The sequence below is a fragment of the Haliotis rufescens genome, unplaced genomic scaffold (genome assembly GCF_023055435.1).
Source record: "Haliotis rufescens isolate VD_foot unplaced genomic scaffold, xgHalRufe1.0.p SCAF_10, whole genome shotgun sequence".
In the NCBI taxonomy this organism is placed as follows: domain Eukaryota; kingdom Metazoa; phylum Mollusca; class Gastropoda; order Lepetellida; family Haliotidae; genus Haliotis; species Haliotis rufescens.
Genome location: NW_025963780.1, coordinates 40,885,627 through 40,911,345, shown reverse-complemented (window position 1 = coordinate 40,911,345; position 25,719 = coordinate 40,885,627). Strand labels below are relative to the sequence as shown.

General features: G+C 41.2%; 1 protein-coding gene across 1 annotated transcript in view; it reads left to right on the top strand.

Annotated features, from left to right (window-relative positions):
* The first annotated feature begins 1,391 nt into the window (after nt 1–1,391).
* The window catches only part of LOC124146713 (calcitonin receptor-like), a 119,261-nt gene continuing 94,933 nt past the window's right edge, over nt 1,392–25,719 (top strand). The window contains exon 1 of the mRNA XM_048386083.1: nt 1,392–1,467. The gene's annotated coding sequence lies outside the window, so the exon portion shown is untranslated. The remainder of the gene's footprint in view (nt 1,468–25,719) is intronic.

Below are 25,719 nucleotides of genomic sequence, written 5' to 3'. Positions count from 1 at the left end.
ATTTTCTCCTTACTTGGAAACTACTCAGATGTCTTAACCTTAATCTCCATGTTACAAATACCGATTTCATAATAATCCTGTGTAAAGCAACGACGGAACATGGACGCATTTAGCACTGAAGGCTTTGTGCACAAATGTAGAATTTTCGGCAAATTTAATTCAGATCTCGGATGAGCCCCCGATTTCTGTTGAAGATGATTTCCAAAATTAAACGCAGAGGTTTTTCCAAAATTAAACGCAGAGGTTTTTCCAAAATGAAACGCAGAGGTTACACAGAAAACGGATAGTACTGAAATAAATTGTGAAATCGGTGAATGATCACACAAAATCAATGAATAATCAATGAATTATATTCACGCACACAGTTTTAGGCATAAAAATATAACAGGCAATACTATGGATCAACTAAGTAGCAACACCAATAAGTAACAGGCTCTATACAATGTAAGTACACTCACAAATGTCACGAAATGTGTCACTGTCTCCGTTCTTGAATCCAAAATAGGGTTGGAAGTTGACACGAATTCGATGTTTTTAGGTAGCCAAATCGCACATGGGAAATAAGAATCAAGTCAGGCCGAAAACGGCCTCGCATCGCCTTTTTTTTAGACACTGCCAGCATTCTAAAAACTGTCCCATCCTGAAATATCTCGTACGATCGAGTTTGCCATGTTTGTTGTTCAAACAAAGGCGGATTACCCTAATTATAATTTTAGCGAGTACCGTTAGATATATGGCCACGACAGCACTCAATGTTTTACCAACGCTTCAATCACTTACTGCCATATAACAGTTAAAAGGAAGTCTTTGATCAAATATATCTCAGGTGTGGTGCATGCACCCTTGGTAAGCAAATTAATGCCTTACGTTTAAGTATTGTAACTTAATACTTTAATAATTCCCTGCCTTCAGTAGGAACTTGAGTGAAAGAGACATTATGTTTCAATCTCACTGATCACTATTGAAAACCCTTCAGTGTTTCTTCTACGTGAGTCTCCAACACAACTTGAGCCAGAACAATATATTTTCTCGGTTACGTTAAAAACATTTTTAGCAAACAAGAACGTTAGCAACACCCTCACCAATCCCTACACCCCAGTGAAAACCAAACACTGTTAGCCACTTCTGAACAAACAATGTTGCGTCTATTCCTGCAGTTTCACACAGCTGTAAGTAAATGTTGTTGGGAAATGTCCATTCAATAATCTGACCAATCAGCGTCTCTCATTCTTGTCCACCATTCCATACGTGTAAACCTCTCTACATTAACATTTGTTTACATTGGCTTTAATTGGTCAACACTCCCATCTGATTAAATCCCTTGCCTTCACAGTTAGACTTATTGATCTGAGGTTGGAGCGAGGGGAGACACATTGTACGGGATACAGAGAGACTGTGCTGGGTACAGCAGCGTCGCCCACAGAAGAACAACGTGAAAGCAGGGAGGATATTGAAGGAGTAACATCTGTAAGTTGAATTTGTTTTTTCTTCTTCGGGTGATATTTATAAGTAGATAAATAATGACAACATAGGATGGATGATATATTTCTTATTGCAATCCTTAATAAGTGACAGAAGTTAGATATTCAACTTTTATGTCACTCTACGCAATGTTTCACGGCGAGTCTAACACTTAAATAGGAACACGTATGTTTGAACTCGAACCTCAACGAGCGATAGGTAGTGAAAGCGTAGTTCAGGCATCATTGCAATTGCTTGTAATTAGTGACAGTTAATCCCGTCTACATTCCAAAATGTATTCTCTATAAACGTTATGTATTGCCCATGCTCTCCTGCTATAGCTAGCTTATTTCTTCTGCACTTCCATCAACATCGCTTAGATGCTTATACGATTGTATCTCCTTATCTTTGCTTATCCCGTATCTTCTCTCAATACCCTGTAAGATCTACCATTTGGCTTAAAAATATTTTTAATATACTCTGTATTCTCAACCACTCGCTCAAACTTGTTTATACCTTGTCGAATCTACTCTCAATCTCTCTCAAACTCTACCCCTCTTATTTTCCCCGGCCTCCTCCCTAGACAAGAGCGTTTTCGTGCATCATTAATAATCTTGAACCACAGTATCACTATAAGGAAATGAAACAGTTATTTCAATTTGATTCTGGATTGCCTAGGCGTGTAGATGGGTGATAGGTTGACTATTGTTCGCACTATCTGTGACCTCCCATTTGTTGATTGTGAGGACTTCTTCACACAGGTTAGTGAGTGAGTGAGTATGGTTTTACGCCGCTTTTAGCAATATTCCAGCAATATCACGGCGGGGGACACCAGAAATGGGCTTCACACATTGTACCCATGTCGGGACTCGAACCCGGGTCTTCGGCGTGACGTGCGAACGCTTTAACCACTAGGCTACCCGACCGCCCTCACACAGGTTAACAGTGGCTTATCATTTCATCATTGATTACCAGTAATTGACACGACACATTTGGTTTCAGTTATAGTAGTCTTAAAGGGCAAGGCGCGCAACTGAGACTATTTCATCGATCAGTTTCCAGCATAGCTAAGCCTTCGCGACGTTCATGCCTGTAGTTCAGTCCGATCTGCACAATCGTACCAGCTAACTGTATCCTGTTTGCTGAACTAATAATGTATGAATGCTCTCCAAGATAATTTTTGTGCACAACCACCAGTGGTTAAAGTGATGACGTTAATCCTGCTGGGGTATCTTGCAGGAACCGAAAGTCCCCATGATCCACAGCGAGGTGGCCTAGCTTTGGTTACTTGTGGCCTATAGCTCGTGTTTTAACCTGTATAAATAATATTGTTATGGCCAAATACGTGTGACAAATTTGTTTATAAATATAACGTTTTATTATATACTTCAGTATATCACTTGCTTGATAAAGGTGTTAGAATCTACACCGAAACGTTGCACTAATTGTAATAAAGAAGTTGTTCATCCAAAGAACTTGTCTTTCTTCATCACCCCAACTTCTAAATACCACTGAAAGAAGTTCAGTGTGAAAGATGGAGTTTTCCGAAGTTGAGAAAAGTGATATTTTCACTGCAGTGAACATAACACTTGATACTTCACTGTGGTCACACACTAGTTATCTCACCTCTAATGTCCTCCCTTTATCGTAAGTGTCTTGCCCCTACACAAACTCTTGACTTCCTGTTTTCTTCCGTTTCACAGGCAAAATAATGACAGATTGTCATTTATGGAGTAAATATCGCCTCAAGCCGTTTGTTATTCTCTAGAAAATGTTTCGTTATAAAATGTAAATATCTCATGTAAGTCGTCAATCGAAACTGTTCGTTTTGAAAGCGCCATGTTTGTTACTTGACCAGCGTGTATTCTTTCGCTTCCAACAGCGTTCTCGTAGTTTTCAAGCAAAGTGTTTGTTAAAGTTGATTTTGTACATAATCATATCTATGTATGCTACACAGTTTTCGTGTTATACTTTTTAAGATTTTGCAACCACGAAACTATGTATTCATGAATCACATGTACATGTATCACCATGTTCTCGTCATTCAGAGGGAGTGATATGAGCATAAGCGCTGCTTCATCGCAGTCACATGATGACGTGCATCCCGAAAAGACGTTCTAGTTCTGGTTCAGCTCCTCTGTCCTCAAAGCGTCCGCAGCGCTACAACATTCATCAGCCTAAGATCAACTACAGCGTAATAATAGGTTGTAAGGCTGTGTGCACTTTGTGGATCTGGACCTTGGCACACAAAGGACCAATATATCATAACCAGATGCTGAATATCGTCCTTTGCGCTGACGTTACAAATGAAACCTTCCCAACACACTAAGCTGAAGTTTTCAACTGTCTCATTTCAAGACAGTGACTTAAGAAACGACAAGCGAACATAAAATGGTTTCATTAACGCCCATATGTTCCTGTTCGTCATATTCACCTTCTTATAATTCGGGGACCGCCTCCGTTGTCTTGTGGTAGAGCGTCCGCCCGGAGAGCGGAAGGTCCGGGGTTCGATCCCCGGCCGCGTCATACCAAAAGACGTTAAAAGATGGTACTTGTTGTTACCCTGGCTGGAGCTCGGCATTAAGGGGCTGAAACAAGGACTGGGCGGCTCGGAGTCAGTATACTGTGTCTGAGTGGGGTATTCATGTTAAACTGCGGCATGGTATCTCAGTGAGCTAGCACTATAAATCGGCATCAGTCCGGACTAGTACAATCAGCCACACAAACACATACACGTACATGCACGTCGCTATATAAGTGCAATAATCTTGGACGCGACGTTAAACCCAATTTCACCTCACCTCTTATAATTCGGGGATGCATATCCATGAACCGTAGAGGTATACCAAGCTATGATTTGACTGCCGCTCAAATTAAACAGACCCGTGAATATTAGGGTAAGAATAGGTCTTCAGCAACCCATGCTTGCCGTAAAAGGCGACTATGCTTGTCGTAAGAGGCGACTATGTTTGCCGTATGATGCGACTAACGGGATCGGGTGGTCAGGCTCTCTAACTTGGTTGATGCATGTCATCGTATCCCAATTGCATGGATCGATGCTCGTGATGTCAATAACTGGATTGTGTGGTCCAGACTCGATTATTTACAGACCGCCGTCATATAGCTGGAGTATTGCTGAATGCGGCGTTTAACAACAAACCAACCAATTAAATTAAACAGCGGACTTGTGCATATGCCAATCTACACACGCATATAGTCATTTGCCTATAAGGTCTACATTTTCCAGAATGACATGGAGAAATATACCGGTGGGGACTTCGAGTTAGATGAGGCCACTTTGTCAGACTTGGAGACCGCCTCCGTGGTCTAATGGTAGAGCGTCCGCCCGGAGAGCGGAAGGTCCAGGGTTCGATCCCGGGCCGCGTCATACAAAAATACGTTGAAAGATTGTACTTGTTGTTACCCTGTCTGGCGCTCGGCATTAAGGGGCTAAAACAAGGACTGGTCGGCTCGGACTCAGTATACTGTGTCTGAGTGGGGTATTCATGTTAAACTGCGGCATGGTATCTCAGTGAGCTAGCACTATAAATCGGCATCAGTCCGGACTAGTACAAGCAGCCACACACACACATACACGTGCATGCACGTCGCTATATAAGTGCAATAATCTTGGACGCGACGTTAAACCCAATTTCACCTCACCTCACCTCAGACTTGGAGATTTGGTTGATTGCGTGTCAACGTTCCCCGCTGGCATGGATCGATGCCCACAGCATCATGGCTGGAATGCCAGTCCAACTCGATTGTTAACATTTCGAAATCATATGTACCGTTAAGACTGAGTCACCTGGTTGTTTGTGGCAATCTGCAAGGTGTCAGACAGGTTTATGATACTCAGGTCGTCAATATAATCTCATTAATATAAGTATTCCAACCAGGGAAGTAAAGATTTCGATAAGTGTTTCCGTGGATTTCTTAACAAAATGAACGCATCGTGACTTTAGCATCAAATAATTACAATCCATATGGTGTTAGCCATTACTACTCACGTGTCGACAATTGATTTGCTCTGATCTCTGTATTGCGAGTATCGATCAGGTAGACTTTTCTATGAGTGCTTACATGCACAGCTCAGCGAAAGCTCAAGGAATAGAAATGTATTCATTTTGCATTAAAGCTAACACCTCGCTACCGATCCACACTCTGGATTCCTGGTCAGAATTGGCATCTGGCAATAGCGATCGACAACCGTGTGGATTCTTGGTCGGAATTGGTATCTGGCAATGCCGATTTACACTCGTGTGGATTCTTGGTTAGAATCGTAGCAATAGCGATCTACAACCGTGTGGATTCTTGGTCAGAATTGGTATCTAGCAATAGCGATCCACACCCGTTGGGTTGTTGGTTGGTTTGTTGTTTAACGCCGCACTCAGCAATATTCCAGCTATATGACGGCCATCTGTACATAATCGTGTCTGGACCAGACAATCAAGTGATTGATATCATGAGCATCGATCCACCCGGGGTAGAATAGGTCTTCAACAACCCATGCTTGCCGTAAAAGGCGACTATGCTCGTCGTAAAAGGCGACAACCGGGATCGGGTGGTCAGGCTCGCTGACTTGGTTGATGCATGTCATTGATCCCAATTGCGTGGATCGATGCTCATGATATCAATCACTGGATTTTCTGGTCCAGACTCGATTATTTCCAGACCGCCGTCATATAGCTGGAAAATTGCTGAGTGCGGCGTTAAACAACCAACCAACCAACAACCCAACGGGTATGGATCGCTATTGGTCAGAATTTGTATCTAGAATAGCGATCCAAACCAGTTGGCATTCTTGGTCAGAATTGGTATCTAGCAATAGCGATCCACACCCGTTGGCATTCTTGGTCAGAATTGGTATCTAGCAAAAGCGATCCACACCCATTGGGATAGGATTCCTGGTCAGAATTGGTATCTAGCAATAGCGTTCCACAACCGTTGGGATTCTTTGTCAGAATTGGTATGTAACAATATAGTGATCCACCCCTGTTTGGATTCTTGGTCAGAATTGGTATCTAGCAATAGCGATCCACACCCGTTGGGATTCTTGGTTTGAATTGGCATCTAGCAATAGCGATCTACACCCGTGTGGATTTTTGGTCAGAATTGGTATCTAGCAATAGCGATCCACACCCGTTGGGTTGTTGGTTTGAATTGGTATCTAGCAATAGCGATCCACACCCGTGTGGATTCTTGGTCAGAATTGGTATCTAGCAATAGCGATCCACACCCGTTGGGATTCTTGGTTTGAATTGGTACTACATGTAACATGTTATTTGACCAGAAGAGACAAATGTATATATGTAAATTCATACTGCTCTTTCTCTGAAAACCATAGTGTTATTGAGGCAGACTGAACGTACCTTTCACATAAAGGGGTATTTCGCTCACGTGAGATGTTTCATATGTTCGCCTCTCGTGAAGATCAGGGTGAGAAGAGGTCTTTCATGCTTGCGGTTAAGGGCGATTATGCGTGTGGGTTGATGTATGTAATCGCATCCCAATTGCGTAGATCGATGTTCATGGTGTCATTCAATGGATTGTTTGGACCAGAATCGATTATTTTCAGACCGCCGTCATAGTGCTGGAATATTGCTGCGGTCGGCTTTAAATAACCAAGTAACAAACAAAAATCATATTTTCACATAAAAATAGTATGTCCTCATCATATGCATAATAAATCAAGTTAGTCAACAGTAAAGACAAAAAGAGTGTCCAGGCGGGTCAAAGACTTGTGATGGATGTGATTCATAAACACATGCTCAAGATATAGTCGGAATCGTACAATCGACCCTGCTGTTAGCAGAGATTTCTTATGATTTCTTATGATGTTTCGCTTGTATTTACATTCTCGAATCCTGTGATCGTTTTTTCTGATCACGATGATGTTACATTTTGTTGCCAGCACCAAAAGTTCATCAACGTAGCAAAACCTGCGACCCTCCCACATTAAACAACATGCCTTCATACAATTGAAATATTGTTCAAAACGACGTTAAACCTTGAGTGAGTTCGCAAATACTTTCTTTATTTGTCTGCTTGTTTCCCTTGATCCTGTTCAGTAAAGATAGGATCGAAAAGGAATTAATAGCAACCATTGCCATTATACTTTCAAGTTCTCTAGACTCTGGGGAGAAAGGTCCAATGAAAGACGTAAAACGTACTTTCGTAAAATCATCTGACCGAAGATGAAGCATTTGAGTAAATTCATCTACACACGCTCCTGATATAGTCGGACTCGTACAATCGAGTCTGCTTTAGGCAGATATATGGAACTGGTTTTGTCGCTTTTATTTACACCTTCAAGATTCATGTCCAGTTAAAGGAATTCGATTTCATGAAGTTGGTTGGTTGGTTGTTTAACGCCGCACTCAACAATATTACAGCTATATGACGGCGGTCTGTAAATAATCGAGTCTGGACCAGACAATCCAGTGATTAATATCATGAGCATCGATCCACGCAATTGGAATCGATGACATGCATCAACCAAGTCAGCGAGCCTGACCACCCGATCCCGTTAGTCGCCTCTTACGACAAGCATAGTCAGTCGCCTTTTACGGCAAGCATGGGTTGCTGAAGACCTATTCTACCCCGGAATCTTCACGGGTCGATTTATTGAAGTACAATCACATGTCGAAGGATGATTCCTGGTGGATGGACACACTCAAGTCGAATAATTGTTACACCATTTGCAGTGTTTAAGCCTCTTCGATGAAATGCGTTGTGTTTTCAGGAGGTTGCAGCAAGTCCCAAGACAAGTTAGTGTATGTTTTCATCAGACATCAGCTACGAACAGATGAATGATTGTACCTCCTGCAGCAGCAGTGTGGAGAACATCATTAATATAAGTGCCTAAGACAAAGAAAAGAATTAATATGCAAAGCTTTTGTACCGTAACGTATTCGTTATGTATGAACAGTTTGATCAGGATAACTTTGATCCACAGGATCAACACGACGCCATTTTAATTTTGTTTGTTTGTTGTTTAACGTCGTCTGAAAATAATCGAGTCCGGACCAGACAATCCAGTGATTGACATCATGCGCGTCGATCTTCGCAATTGGGATTTGATGACATGCATCAACCAAGTCAGCGAGCCTGACCACCCGATCCCGTTAGTCGCCTCTTACGATTGGCATAGTCGCTTTTTACGGCACGCATGGGTCGCGGAAGACCCAATCTAAACCGGATCTTCACGGAAGATAAAACAAATTGTACGTGGTACCTTCAGAATCAGGAATAAAAATACAGCCCATTTCAGTTTAAATATGATTGTCATATAAAAGTAGAAAGCAAACATGAAACAACTCGTAATATGTTTTCACAACAATGACTTTCTGAAACATTTGTTATTGTTTTCAAGGGTACTCGGCACAATCATAGTGGAATACGTGGTACTGTTGACATTGATATATCTATCTATCTGGTAAAGTTATTAATATGTTTTCATTATTATGAGTAGTAGCTACAATGTTGTAATATTGTTTTATAATGAAGCAGATCTGTACATGGAGACATGCCTAAATTAATAAACGTGAAACCCACCACGTTATGAGTGCGTTTGTTATTTTTAACCATGAACCATACTTCTCTATGAGAACTACCTCCCTGATGGTAACATACTGACTCCTGTAGCCTGACACGTCAGTTATTCACACTGTCCAAAAGTGCTAATATCTCGCTACACGGAACCTGGGTTAAAGTTTCCCGCAGAGCAATAGGACTGTTCCCGACCCTCTCCACAGGCAGACCTCGCTACACGAAAATTGCTCAACGTTTCCCTGATAACAATATGCTGTAGGCCTTTCCCCGACCTTCTCGGCAGACAAACGGAAATGGGTCAACGTTTCGCCTCAGCGCAATGCTGTATGGGGAAATAGGTCGGATAGAGCTAGACTGGTACCCCGCCCTTCGCCCCCCCCCCCCCCCCCCCCCCCCCCCCCGGCTGCAGGCTAACCAACAAACCAACTATGTAACCCATGTACCCATGTCCCTATATCCCATGCGCCGATGTAATCTTTTCAAACCCATAACAAATAAGGCACCGTGGTGATAACCATCACAGGAATTCTTTTTGTAATTTGTTCGGGCGAGGAAGCAATGCGCGCAGAGTTTTTAACTGAAGCGGATAATGGCAGACACATTTCTATAATTTCATCCCGAAACATTTTGCAAAAAACATTGAAGACAATCACAAACTGTCGTCGTTTTTTGCACACAAAAAAATCTCCTCCTCTGTTGCCCCCAGTCTCAATGTCTCGTTATGGAGGCTTACACTGATGCCTAAATAAGCTTCTTATTAAGGAACCCCACAATCCAATTACCGAAAGGCTTTGACATCATTGCGACGGTCACATGTTCTATACCCACTGTGGATTAAACTGCTAAATTGGCTTGGCCTTACGTATAAATCGATCGAATATAGGACCCTTGATTGTTAACTGATGTCAAAGGGTTATTTTTATTCTTCCATAAAGTATGCTCCCGACAAATACGAGTCTGCATTGAAAAGCTCTTGAACAAAAGCTTGATTTTTAAACGCCATGCTTTTGTTATAGGTATACTCAGCTAACCGGGATCTCGTTGCCAGTCACCAAACCGTTATCTCAGAGACTGCATGCGTCTTAATCTAGAAATCGAGGAGACGGTATTCATTACATTTTTTATTTTTTTTAAAACACACAAAGAAACCCCAACATTTTCAGCGATTTTATTCTGTTATCTTGATTCGTGGGGCAGTCCCAAAGAATACAAATTTTATTTCTTAAAATAGAGACTCGTAAATTTAGATTGGTTAGTTGGTTGGTAGTGTTGAAGCTGTTCTGAAGAAGAGTAATGTTGATTATCACTATTTGTCCATATGTCTATATATTCAGCAACCCATGCTTGCCGTAAAAGGTGACTATGCTTGTCGTAAAAGGCGACTAACGGGATCAGGTGGTCAGGCTCGCTGACTTGGTTGATGCATGTCATCGATCCCAATTGCGTCGCTCGATGCTCATGATATTAATCACTGGATTGTCTGGTCCAGACTCGATTATTTACAAACCGCCGTCATATAGCTGTAATATTGCTGAGTGCGGCGTTAAACAACAAACCATCAACCAACTATATACACCAAACCTTGGAAAATACTCGTACATGATTCTTCAATCAGAGGGAAAGAAACCGTGATTGAAAAGGCCTTAAGGAAAGTACTTCCTACTCAATCATTGTCGGTTGGGGCGGTCGAGTGTTCGATTCCCGACTTGGGTACAATGTGTGAAGCCCATTACTAGTGTCCCCCGCCGTCATATCGGGGGAATATTTCTAAAAGCGGCGTAAAACCATACTCGCTCACTCATTGTCGGTGGGCATTTGCAATACTGGTATGTGGATATAGCTTACAAAGTCAAAGACCGATGAAGATGCGGGTTACAGTTTGTCTTCAGCAACCAATTGTAAGAGGCGACTAACGGGATCAGGTGGTCAGGTTCGCTGATTTGGTTGATGCATGTCAGTATATCCCAGCTTCTTAGATAAATGACTTAATTGTTAAACATATCAGCTTGGTCTTGTCGCTAAATGGCTGAGAAAATGCTGATACGACGTTAAATTTTAACTCACTCACTCTTAGATAGATGCTCATGATGTCTATCACTAGATTGTCTGGTCCAGACTAGATTATTTTCAGACCGTCGTCATAAAGCTGAAATATTGCTGAGTGCGGCGTTAAACAACAAACAAACAAATGCATAGATCCAGTTCTTACACTTACAATATTCGACTTTGGACATGTTATTAATCAACTCTGAGACTGTATTTCAAATTAAGGACTTCTCTCTTACGGCGTCGTTATCACGGCTTCATCACATTGAACAGTGTGACGTTACAATATATATCTGTGTTGGGTTTAGAAGAAAACATTGCAAGATTAGCACCATTCCATTAGAAGTGTCAAAGACATGTTAGCTTTATATGAAACTCTCATATATGCGAGTGAAGGATATTAATGTGAACACGATATCTAGATATAACAGCAACATACTTTCAAGACTTATTGACGTTTCATTAATTCAAATCAACAACCTACTTAGTGTTAAATTACGCCATTTCCATGGAAAATTGTGATCCCGTCAAAACTTAATGAGGCTAAGATGGAATTAAAGCTGAACGCAATAAACAACAAAGACTCACAAAGGGAAGGTGATAAAATCGTTTCATGCGAAGTATCTGCCACCGAGTCGTGACATGCTTCTTGTACCAGGCCACATACCGCTTGTGGCGACAGTCAGACTGCTTGGATATCCATGAATACTCCGGAAGGTCCTTGTCCGGTCAACTATACCCTGTAAATGGACCGCTGACTTGGTTTTACAGTTGGTTTAGCGTACATCAATGAAGCGGATTGAGACGTACGGCATCCCACTGGTCTTTTCGACGGAATTGCTTGGTCGGCCTTTGAAATACTCATAAGTGCCGGTGAGAGTAATGGCCGGAGCACCTTTAGGAGCTGTTAACACACGATCAAATTACATGTGCCATAGAACTTACACAGCGAACCAGTCATCATTTTATCTGTTTTTATCCAAAGCTTGACGTGACTCGTTGGTTTTTCGCCTCAACATTTCCCCCTTACTTCGATTGATGTAAACAATAAGTAAAGTGGGAACGTATTCATTATTTATTCGATATAAAAAGGAAGATTTGGCGTTTGTTTTAAGATTCTTTGTGATCAAGAACTGGCGACCGATCAAATATGTCGTTGAGGGACTCGCGCGGCAGTAGGAGGTGTGGACTGAACCTACAATCACTCAGGCCTACATCCTAAAAGACTCGTGAAGATTCCGGGGTAGAATAGGTCTTCAGCAACCCATACTTGCCGTAAAAGGCGACTAACGGGATCGGGTGGTCAGGCTCGATGACTTGATTAATACGTCATCGATCCCAATTGCGTAGATCGATGCTCATGATGTCAATCACTGGATTGTCTGGTCCAGACTCGATTACTTTACAGACCGCCGTCATATGACTGGAATACTGCTGAGTGCGGCGTTAAACAACAAACAAACAAACAACATCCTAAAATGATGCGACTTACTTTACAAAGGATGAAAGATAGCACAAGAGTATTATTAGTCGTACGGTTAGTGCTACGGCTCGTTCATTAGATCTTGGCTTCAAGGGGAATTAGATTTTGCCAGTTGCATTTCCGATTTCTCGCCGCCTTAAGAACTTAGTATCCAGGACGCTCAAACTTGAAATGTCGCCATCTCCCAATTTCCTTGACTTAAAACAAGGAACAGTTGTTGGGGCCGCTAAGGACATATTCAAAAGTATTGATGCTGCTATAGGCTTGATGCTATCGGCAGAGGAGACAAGCTCCCCCGTTCTCGAAAATCCTTTCACAATTCCCATTGGCATATTCTTCAGACCAGGAAGTTCGCTGGTCTTTCTTAATAAGATTTAACCTTTGCTGTGGTAGGCATTTGTTAATGTTAAATAATCTAAGCTCTCTTTCAAATTGAAAACAGTAGGGCGTTACTTAGTAATATATATATTGCGGTTCACAGTCTACTATATGGTATACAGGTAAAACCCTCTCTTAACCAGGTGTACACACAAGTATCATTAATAGTACTTAACTTTATAAAATATTTTACCATATAAGTAAAAACTTTCCTCTAAAAAAAGACATCATAATATACATATGTAAACATACTAAGTTCTGAGGAACACGACAATCGCTACCAAATTGTGTAAATGACATTCCAATGACGTCCTTTTCAAATTCATTTGTGATTTAATAAATACGAAAATAATAGCGTCACAACTGTTTATTTAATCATCAAATAACCGTAGACAGCCTTTCGTAAGGAAGCGTAGTAGGGCCACGGTAGGGCTTCCTACGTAGGAGATAGTAATTCTAAGCCATACTAAGTCCTACGTAGGAGATACTTATACCAAAAGAAATTTCACCGTGGCCCTACTTCGCTTCCGTACTTTCGAAACTTGTCTAGCGCTTAAGTCCTACGTAGGAGATAGTGATTCTAGGCCATGTAGGACATAGTAAGTCCTACGTAGGAGATACTAAGTCCTACGTAGGAGATACTAAGTCCTACGTGGGAGATAGAATGTCCTACGTAGGAGATACTAAGTCCTACGTACGTAGAAGATAAAAAGTCCTACGTAGGAGATACATAGACAAAAATAATTTCACCGCAATCCTACTACGCTTCCGTACACTCGCAGTGAATAATGTCCAGCGCACTGAATAATGCAACACCGACCCTGTCCATTCCATAATCAGCCAATCAGGAAACAGAATTCCGTTAGACTAATTTTTTTCTGCTTAGCCAATCAAATGCGACTTTTAATTTATTGTTTGATATGTGAAGCTGCATATTCCACTTGCCTTCTAGTCTATGATTCTCGGTTGCACCGCTGCCAGAGTTGCTACAACAGTTCGATTTGTGCAGTGAACAGTCATAGTGTGCTTTCGTATGAAACCTATGCTAATTAACCCATCCCAGGGGGAACGTTAAAGATAAGATTGGTTGGTTGGTTTGTTGTTTAACGCCGCACTCAGCAATATTCAAGCTATATGACGGCGGTCTGTAAATAATCGAGTCTGGACAAGACAATCCAGTGAATAATATCATGAGCATCGATCCACGCAATTGGAATCAATGACATGCATCAACCAAGTCAGCGAGCCTGACCACCCGATCCCGTTAGTCGCCTTTTACGACAAGCACAGTCACCTTTAACGGCAAGCATGGGTTGCTGAAGACCTATTCTACCCCGGAATCTTCACGGGTCGTTAAAGATAAGAAAAGATATTGATTCACCATGACCTTTTGTGCAACAACTCTCAGTAAATGGTTATTTAATGGCTTATACGTTTGTACGTGACAATGTTGTCTATATACTCAAGACCGCATTTGACCGCAAGGCATTTGTTAATGTTAAATAATCTAAGCTCTCTTTCAAATTGAAAACAGTAGGGCGTTACTTAGTTATATATTGCGGTTCACAGTCTTCTATATGGTATACAGGTAAAACCCTCTCTTAACCAGATGTACACACAAGTATCATTAATAGTATTTAACTTCATAAAATATTTTACCATATAAGTTAAAACGTTCCTCTAAAAAAAGACATCATAATATACATATGTAAACATACTAAGTTCTGAGGAACACGACAATCGCTGCCAAAATGTGTAAATGACATTCCAATGACGTCATTTTCACATTCATTTTTGATTTAATAAATACGAAAATAATAGCGTCACAGACTGTATATTTAATCATCAAAAAACCGTATACAGCCTTTCGTACGGAAGCGTAGTAGGGCCACGGAGAAACATTTTTTTGTCTAAGTATCTCCTACGTAGGACTTATTATGTCAGTCCTACGTAGGAGATAGTAATTCTAGGCCATACTAAGTCCTACGTAGGAGATAGTAAGTCCTACGTAGGAGATAATAAGTCCTACATAGGAGATAATAAGTCCTACGTAGGAGATACTTATACAAAAAAAACTTGAAACTTGAAACTTGTCTAGCGCCTAAGTCCTACGTAGGAGATAGTGATTCTAGGCCACGTAGGACATAGTAAGTCCTACGTACGTAGGACATAGTAAATGGTACGTAGGAGATACTAAGTCCTACGTAGGAGATACTAAGTCCTACGTAGGAGATGGTAAGTCCTACGTAAGAGATACTAAGTCCTACGTACGTAGAAGATAATAAGTCCTACTTAGGAGATACTTAGACAAAAATAATTTCACCGCAATCCTACTACGCTTCCGTACTTTCGCAGTGAATAATATCCAGCGCACTGAATAATGCAACACCGACCCTGTCCATTCCATAATAAGCCAATCAGGAAACAGTATTCCGTTAGACTAATTCTTTTCTGCTTAGCCAATCAAATGCCACAGAATCACTTTTAATTTATTGTTTGATATGTGAAGCTGCATATTCCACTTGCGTTCTAGTCTATGATTCTCGGTTGCACCGCTGCCAGAGTTGCTACAACAGTTCGATTTGTGCAGTGAACACCAACCAAAATGAAACAGACAGTCATAGTGTGCTTTCGTATGAAACCTATGCTAATTAACCCATCCTAGGGGAGACGTTAAAGATAAGAAAAGATATTGATTCACCATGACCTTTCGTGCAACAACTCTCAGTAAATTGTTATTTAATGGCTTATACGTTTGTACGTGACAACGTTGTCTTTATACTCAAGACCGCTTCCGTGGTCTAGTGGACAGAACACATGCCTTGGAGCGGAAGGGCTGTGGTTAGATCCCCGTTCACGTGTTGAAAGATGGTACTTGTTGTATCCCTGTCTGGCACCGACATTTAGGAGACAAAACAAGGTCGCCTCGGAGTCTGTATACACTGCGTCTGAGTAAGTAAGGTATTCCTGTTAAATTGAGTGAGTGAGTGAGTTTGGTTTAACGCCGCTTAAGTATTCCAGTTATATCACGGCGTGTCAGTTTAATGAGGGAGGAAAGACCCGAAGTGATGCAGGTTTCAGACGTTTACCACTTCGGTGAATCCCACCAGCACGGGTATGGTGCTGACAAACCTAGAAACATAATCGGGGCGAACCGGGATTCGAACCCCCAATCATAGGTTTCTGGCGTGCCCATGGGACGCAACTCTGCACAGCGAATCGCGGCGCCTTAGACGACTGGGCCACCCGTGCCCCCTATTCCTGTTAAAACTATGGCATAATATCTCAGCAGGCTAGCATTATAAAATCGGCATAAGTCCGAACTAGTATAAAAGCACGCACGCACACGCACGCACGCACGCATCTTGAACACGACCTTAAACCCCATTTGACCTGGTCTCATGCCTTAAATGGCAACTTCTGCCCTTTTATTAAGAGTGACGTTTAAGAAATCGACGGGGTGTATTTCTGCGTCTCATTGTCGTTTGATTGACGAAAATAGTGTGAACACGAATAGCGTTACGCGCGTTTCTACACCTTCTACACGAGGCAGTTACACTGAGATGCATGGCTTCTCGCGGTAACTGAAAAAGACAAGCACTTAAGGGGCATGACGGTAAAGACGGCATGGTCGCATCACAAGCGAGGGATCGGAAATACATGTCTTTTCATACCTTTCACTTTGTATTACGCGAACAGATGTGCACTGTCTTCATTTTATAAGCCGTTTGATAAGTGTAAGGAAAGAAAGTATATTATTAACAAGTGCCAATGAGAGACAGGCACATGGTTCTGTGTACGGCGCACAGGTCAAAGATCGGGAGAAGTAAAGCAACATGGTCGCGGAGAGTCGGTGGTTGCAGGGGCTTTGGTCCTGACCCACACTGTTCAAAGCGCAGACCCGTGAAGATCCGGGGTAGAATAGGTCTATATTGACGTGGCAAATATCCGAGACCTGAGATCATCCCGCATTAAACGACATGCCATATATATATGTGAAATAATGTTCAAATCGACGTTAAACCTTCGCAATTACGTTCTTTGTATGCTTGTTTCCCTTGATCCTGCTTAGTAAAGATAGGATCGAAAAGGAATTAATAATAACCATTATACTTTCAAGTTCTCTAGACTCTGAGAAAAAAGACCAAAGAGGAATTCTTTGAGGAGTTAGAGACACGATTAACGTGACACTTCTTCAGAATACGAAAGTTACTATAGCCCTGCATTTAAGATCGAATAGAGGCATCAGTGACAAAAAGTATCTCCAATGCAATTCCCTATTTAATATGGGCCAAATGGGTAGTTAAACAATTGACTCGCCCTTGCCTGTGTTTGTGACGGGTGACATTGTGCCAATATTTTCAAGCATGAATTAATAATAAACCAATGTGTCAATTTCATTATACAACCATGAACGATTTTGTGATTTGTTTGCTTTAACAGAAAGATTAGATACCCTAGAGATCATCCTAGACCTGATAAAAGGCAGTGGTGAATTCAGTTTCAGGAAGCGTTACAAATTCTTCTGGTGATATTTTTATGTCCGAGGTTATAATTGATCCAGCAACATTGACAGGCGCTACCGAATGTCAGTAGGTTTTGTCCGCACCAATGATGCTATTAATTTTGTTTCAGGTGAACAATTGACTTGCCTTGGCATGTGTTTGTGACGGGTGCCACCGGTGGGGTTGGATACGCTCACCTTCTCGCGAATATCTGGTGTTATCACTATTTGATAGTGATACATAAACACATGCTTATTATATAGTTGGAATCGTAAATGGAGATTTTTTGTGAATATGGAAATGTTTTTGTATCATTTGTTGTACAGGTGTGCCTATATGAGTGAGTGAGTGAGTTAAAATTTTTATGTCGTATCGGCATTATTTTAGCCATATAGCGACGAAACCAAGTTTAATATGTTAACAATTGGGTCATTTAAGCAAAGGTTGGTTGGTTGTTTTTGCTGTTTAACGCCGCACTCAGCCATATTCCAGCTATATGACGGCGGTCTGTAAATAATCGAGTCTGGATCCATACAATTGGGATCGATGACATTCATCAACCAAGTCAGCGAGCCTGACCACCCAATCCCGTTAGTCGCCTTTTACGACAAGCATAGTCGCCTTTTACAGCAAGCATGGGGTGCTGAAGACCTATTCTACCCCGGGTCTTCACGGGTATAAGCAAAGGAATATCTAAAATCAATTCATGCATACAATATTTAAAAACAATTTATGAAACATATTTGAGCATAACAATATAATACAGTTTTAAAACACGGGCTATAGGCCACCAGCAACCAAAGCTAGGCCACCTCGCTGGGGATCATGGGGACTTACAGTACCTCTGCTTCCTGCATGATACCCAAGCAGGATTTACGTCATCACTTTAGCCACTGGTGGTTGTAAACAATACTAGCCAATATTAAAAAATTGTCAGCAATGAGTTGGCTTAAAAGTAATGATAGTAACATCGATTATGATAGGATTACGTGTCACACACGGGGACAATATTTTTACGCTACGTTAACCTCCTGGACAGAGCCTTCAATAATGTCAGTTGATAATAGAATTACACCAAATTTAAGAACAAGCATTTAATTATATTTAATTATTCTCATACATATTTAAAATTTATTATACAGACCGATTTCTTTCAAATAGCTGATAATGAGATGCCCGCTGACACGGTAAAGGAGATCTTTCAGATTTACGCTTTGATAATGTGAATCCCTTGCGATTGCAAAGTCCACACAGTCAAGCAATTTATGCTTGACGGTGAACCTTTCATCACAAGGAATACACTTAGGAGGTTCGTCCTAATCTGTCTTAAGCAGATATTCGTGACAGTGTTAACCGACTGTGGCCAATACGACATCGTCGTAATACGACCTCATCATGTCTTGACTACTGACAACTCAAGTAGGTATGACCGATTGTTGGTTTCAATTCGTGCAGTTTATTGCTTCCTACTTGGGTGTCCAACCTCTTTTGCGTGAGATCCCGAGTATAAGATTTGATGGTTGGTTTGAAATCACTGTACGGGATCAGAAGTGGAGATAACGGTTTGTCAAGTGCTGCTTTAGCTGCAGCATCGGCGTTTGAGTTGCCTGTATGAACGTTTATGTGCCTACATGCGCTTACCGTCGGATCTATGGCAATAACTTCTGGTATTTTATACAGCGAAACATATTGAATATTATTGAGGGAAAACGTCAAAGAATCATTTCCATTGACAAAGGATTAGTTGTTCATTGCGAAAGAAGACACTTGCGACATCAATAAGTAAAATAAACTGATATAGATAAATCCATCACACTCTATAATCATAGGCTGTCGACGTAATGATGAATTATACTTCATGTTATTAGTCTGGTATAGTAGATTTGCATAACAGACGCAGGGTGAATATGAGAAAGAAACAAGAAACCAAGAGTTTGCGGATCATAAAAGTGACTCCACAGAAGTAATAATAATATTAATGTTTCTCATAGAAGCAATAATAACATCGACCCGTGAAGATTCCGAGGTACAGTACTTTTGCTACCTGCATGGACCCTAGCAGGATTTACTTCACCCCTTCAACTGTTGGCGACGGCTGACAAATTTTGCCATTTAGAACATTAAAACAACAAATATGCTACGATTAAAAGCGTGGTAGAAATAAATACAAAATATATATATTTATACTACACAATTCAAGAAAGGAAACGCATAGGCTAACCTTCAAACATTTTACTTTGTTCAGTTAAATGGCATATTTCATGTAATCTGATGGACACAAGGATGAAACTTAGCATGTTGATTGTCACATGTTCTGTGGACGCAATGACAATAATGATTGTCCTGTCTGAAGACACGTACGTCAAGGAGGGGGCGTTCCGTCCGATCAGTACCTCATGTGACCACCGTGTGGTGTTATCACTGCTCTCCACCTCCTTGCCACAGACTAAGTAAGTCTACGGATTCTGTCCTTTGGAAATCGCATCCATTCTTCCTGCAACGCGTTGGCCAGTTGTGCAAGTGTCTGTGGCGTATGTTTTGACAAACCCGCATATCGAGTTCATCCCACAGATGCTACATCGGGTTCAGATCCAGAGATCAGTAGGCCATGGCAAGATATTGGCGTTTGAATTATGAAGAAAGTCAACAGTGACAGGAGCTGTGTGTGGTGTGGCGTTGTCATGTTGAAACAACTCCCTCTGTCGGTCGATAATCGAAGAAGGTGATGTTGAAGAATTTGGTCGAATTACCGATTTGCTGTGAGATTCCTCTGAATCACCACCAAGTCAGATCTCCATGTGTTTGATATGGCATCCCACATCATCATACTTCCGCCACCGAATCCGTCGACCTGTTCGGTGCAAAACGTTCAGTTCGACGTCGGTAGACACGCTGTCTTCCATCTCGGCGTTGGAGAATTATCACTCGCCGCCAGTCCAAGTCCAAGCCTGTATCGTGTTTCTCCATCGCATAAGTTGTCGTAGATTCAAACGTCTCAATATAGGGACAAATACCGCTCTTCTTGGTCTAATTGGTCACCTCAAGCAGACCATTCCTGATTGTTTGGTCGGATACTCTCAGTTTTCAGATAAAACAATAAGCCTTACTACCAGTATTGTTACAAGATGGACGCCTTGCAACAACGTATTTTTGTGTGGCAGACAATTTAGTTTTAGTTTTCTACAGTCTGAAGCATAACCATTCTTTTCAAGCCTTTTGGAACAATTTCATACAGTCGATGAAATCCACGATTCAGCTTCGAGACCTACATTTACCAGTGGGCTATATTAGGATGTGATTCGATAATGAATGTTGCTTGGAAACACGAAGGTTAATTAGCACTGGGACGGGCACCATCCTTACAGCATATAAGCTATTGTCAGTTCACACATTTACTTGCAATCGGATGCAGAGCTGACCGCATGTAGATGAATGTTCGAGTTCATAACACCAACAGTGCTGAATCCCTAAGTGTTGGAGCGAAAAGGTAAAGCATACATCTTGCTTATAACTGCATGTACTTCAGAGACACATTTAGGTAATAGTGGACCCGTGAAGATCCGGGGTAGAATAGGTCTTCAGCAACCCATGCTTGCCGTAAAAGGCGACTATGCTTGTCGTGAGAGGTGACTAACGGGATCGGGTGGTCAGACTCGCTGACTTGGTTGATGCATGTCATCGATCCCAATCGCGTGGATCGATGTTCATGATGTAAATCTGTCTGGTCAAGACTCGATTATTTACAGATCGCCATCATATAGCTGGAATATTGCAGAGCGCGGCGTTAAACAACAAACAAAGAAACAAACAAAGGTAATAGTGACTGTTGTCAAGTACAACATATATAACATCGACACCTGTGCTTGCGTAACGTGAAGAAGGATAAAGATTTGTATTTTGAATTGAGTTGAGTTGTGTTAACGTTATTGATCCGAACTAATTCATGGCTCATACGGATCTCTCTCTCTCTCTCTCTCTCTCTCTCTCTCTCTCTCTCTCTCTCTGAGCGCCACGATCGACGCTTTTGTGCTTAATTTGCAGATTAATTCTTCAACACGATTGCCACTCTGCTTTATGAAGGTTACTCAACACACCGTACAATGCCGTCTCATTGTAGAAACGGTTCTAAGCAATTTGTGAGAAATGACTTTTTATCAAAAAAGATATCATGTATTGAAAAAGAAATGTTCTTACAAGTACGAGAATTTCATGCCATTTAGTTTGCAATTTACAGGTGGCCAATAATCCAATTTCCCGGTACAGAAAGAAACGTTATTATGCCTGTTTGATCTCAAACGCACTGTCTGAAATACTCAGTGTGTCAAAACACGCGTTGTTCGCTAATTACTTGGACATCTTTATATAGTTAAAATGACAAATAGAAACCGAGGATCTCTTTTCTTCTCGATAGGTTGAAAAAGCTCCTTTCCTTCGTGAAGTTTCCAATCATTGCTCCCGGAAGGCTGAGAGTTTACAGTTTTGGGTGTTTGTCTCAGTTTCCAAAGATCTTGACAATCCTCTAGATGTTGATCTCGACATGCAGCATGTCCTCGTCTGAAATAATCCAAAATATGTTTTGCATTGTTTGTAACACTTTCAGTATTAACAAGGTGTTCGTAAGCGTAGTTGCTCTTGGAATGTGAAATAGAACGAGTGACTGAGCTTAGGCTGGAACTCTCACGCTATTAGATACTGAACTAAATTTCGTCAGTTCTCATTTTATCCTGACTGTCATGTTTTGTTTGTTGTTTAACGCCGCACTCAGCAATATCCCAGCTAAATGACCTTGGTCTGTAAATAATCAAGTCGGGACCAGACAATCTAGTGATTGACAACATGAGCATCGAACCAAGCAATTGGGATCGATGACATGCATCAAAGCAAGTCAGCGAGCCCGACCACCCGATCTCTTTTGTCGCCTCTTACGACAAGCATAGTCGCCTTTTACGGTAAGCTTGGGTTGCTGAAGACCTATTCTACCCGGATCTTCACGGGTAACAAAACACTCTCCATAAGACTGTATGATAAGAGGGATGACTTCAATTCCCAACTTTCCCTTCACATCGAGCAAATATTCAAGCAACTCTAGCCTTTGGTGTTTACATTTCACAACTTTTGACATACAATCGAGCATGCTCCTGATACCAAGATTTCAAAGAGCGTCATACGACTCTTGCTCAGAAGATGTTTGATAAAGGTTATAACATTCAAGGCCTCTACCCCGGATTTTCACGTTTTTGGAAGTAAAACATTAGTGCATATAAGGTAACTTTGTATGTTTCCTGTTTCAAAATGTATAATGATAATGCTCTTTGTTCCCTTAACAATGCAATAATCCCCTGGACGTGGGTCGTGTCCAAAACTCGTCCCGAAGATGATCTTTGGTGTAGAGGTGAAATGGTGTTTAAAGTCGCGTCCAAGAGTGTTGCACTTACATATCGACGGACACGTAGGTGTGTGTTTAACATGAATACCAACTCAGACACAGTATTCTGACTCCGAGCCGACCAGTCCTTGTTTTAGCCCCTTAATGCCGAGCGCCAGGAAGGGTAACAAAAAGTACCATCTGTAAACGTCTATTGGAAGGACACGGCCGGGGATCGAACCTCGAAACTTCCGTTCTCCGGGTGGACGATCTACCACTAGTCCACGGAGGCGGACTCTTTGGTGTGGTAGCATCCTAACCGTGCTTGTGGGTTGCATAGAAGTACATTGTAGCCTTGTGTCATTCTGGACCTTTCGTTCAACACTAAAGCTGAAACATGGAAGTCTTAACTGAAATACTCTGTAAATTTGCCTTAAACCCACCTTCTAACCTATCCGCGTCTTTCTCCGTGGGTTCGAATCCAAATCTCGTACTCATCTGCCAGTACCATGTCCATGTTTGCAATCCTGAGTTCCACTGAAGTGACAAACGTTTAAAGGAACACTCAAAGGATACAACTAGCCGTGGACAGTTTATAGCATGCAATACAAAGCATCGTGTGTACCTGCAAGTCGAATCAACTTGTTGGACGTGAGTTGCACGAAGAAGAACATGCTCTATCTTCATGTCACACGTTGTACGCATGTTTTCACGTCGAAACAGAGACGTGAAGATCCGGGGTAGAATAGCGACCCATGCTGGCCATAGCAGGCGAGTATGCTTGTAAGAGGCGACTAACAGGATCGGATGGTCAGGCTCGCTGACTTGGTTCATGCATGTCATCGTATCCCAATTGCGTGGATCGATGCTCATGATGTCAATCACTGGCTTGTCTAGTCCAGACGCGATTCTTTGCAGATATAGCTGGAATATTGCTGAATGCGGCGTCAAACAACAAACAAACCACAAACGAAACTCGCTTCGGTTCAATGTAATTTCATTTGTCGGTGTCGAAAGTGTCAACATTAAAAAAGGACCTATGAAAAGTAGGTACGTAGAATAACTTGTCACAACTCTACGTTACACCGCTTTTAGCAATATTCCAGCGACATCGCAGAGGGGAACACCACAAATGGGCTTCGCACATTGTACCCATGTTGGAAATCCAAACCGAGTCTTCGATGTGACTAGCGACCGCTTTAACCACTAGGCCACCCCATCGCCCCTGGCTATAAAGAGATACCTACGGTAGATCCATTTCATTTCATATAGGAGAAATACATACGTCTGCAAGAACTCTTCACAATTTCGGATTCTGCATTTAATCATCTATTGTGTGATATCAGTTACAGTCACATTAGGCAAACCAACAGTACAATAAACATCAACAATCTAACGCTTGCCATTTCGACATTTGACGAAGTCTCCATTCCAGAGCAATATTTGTTTACATAATGGATAGTTAATTTAAGAATTTAATTTCAAATTTATATATAGTATTTTGATGTGTGCCCTTTGTCTAAAACAACGATAGCAATTCTGAAAGGTCGGCAACAACCCTATTTTCGTGTTAGAAAATTACGTGTAGGTGAGTTACGATTTAAAGTCACATCGGCAATATTTCAGCCATATAGTAACTAAATCAAGTTATGCATTAATACATATAGACATTAAAATCTGTCGACAAAGGACAGTAAAAGCACTAGACTATCACAGATGTAGATTTAAAACTAGCATATCATCACAAAATTTGAACCATTCACAACAGTACACAAAAAATGGGCTATAGATCACCAATAACCAAAGGTAGGTCACCATACTAGGTACCATGGGGACATATGGTACTTCTGCATCCTGCATGGTACCCCAGCAGGATTTACACCATCCATCTGGCCACTGGTGATTGTTAGTAAGTTTTAGCCAAATCATTAAAAATAACAAGAATTCTACGATTAAAAACATGGAAATGAAACATACTTTGAATGAGTAGGACTTACTTACCCTCTCAGGGGTCAATTGTTTTACGTTACTTCAACCCCCTTTGAAGGCACAGCCACAAACAATCACAGTTATATCATCATTTTACCAAAATTAAAATCACATACTTTTTACAATATATCTTATCAAAATGTATCTATTAACTCAATGTCTTTTAAATAACCAAGAATTAAACGAGTACTTATCTGATTAAAAAGATCCTTCATGGATGAAACCTGGAAGAAATTATCCCTTGTGATGGAAAAATCAATAGAGTCAAGCAGGACATGCTTAACTGTGATTTTTCATCACAAGGGACACAGAATGGAGGATCTTCACCTTTAACAAGCATGAAATACTCATATCCCCCGCCAATATGACATGTCCGGTTGTGTGCAATGCATTAGCTCCTGTGAACTATGTTCACTGGGCCTTTTCGTAAATGGCCTAATTTGCAGCACTATAAAAAAGTTATTACTGGTGTTTCCCATCTGCAGTTTATGATAGAATATGTAACTGTATTTGGAATGAGTAGGGATGAGACAAATGGACAAACAACTTCTTTATTACAATTAGGATTGATGATTTCGGTGTAGGTTCTAACACCGTTATTAAGCAAGTGAATACAGAGTATGGTTGACAAGAATATATACAGAATAGGAGGCAGTGTTTATACAGTTGAGTAGGTTTAAGATCAGTTACACTGTTGTATTTGTAATGAGTTGTGTTTCTGCATGAAGTTTGTCAATGAATGCAACAACCGTGTCCATGACACTTTTGGAGGAACATACACACAAGAAATGCAGAACTTACCAACAAGAATGGAAATGTATTCAATACTGCGAGATGACATTATGTGCCAAGTTTAGTGAAGAAATATGGTACGGTTTTCAAGATCTGCTCCGGAAACGAGGACTACCGCCATTTTCAGTCTAAGTCAAAGTCGGTGC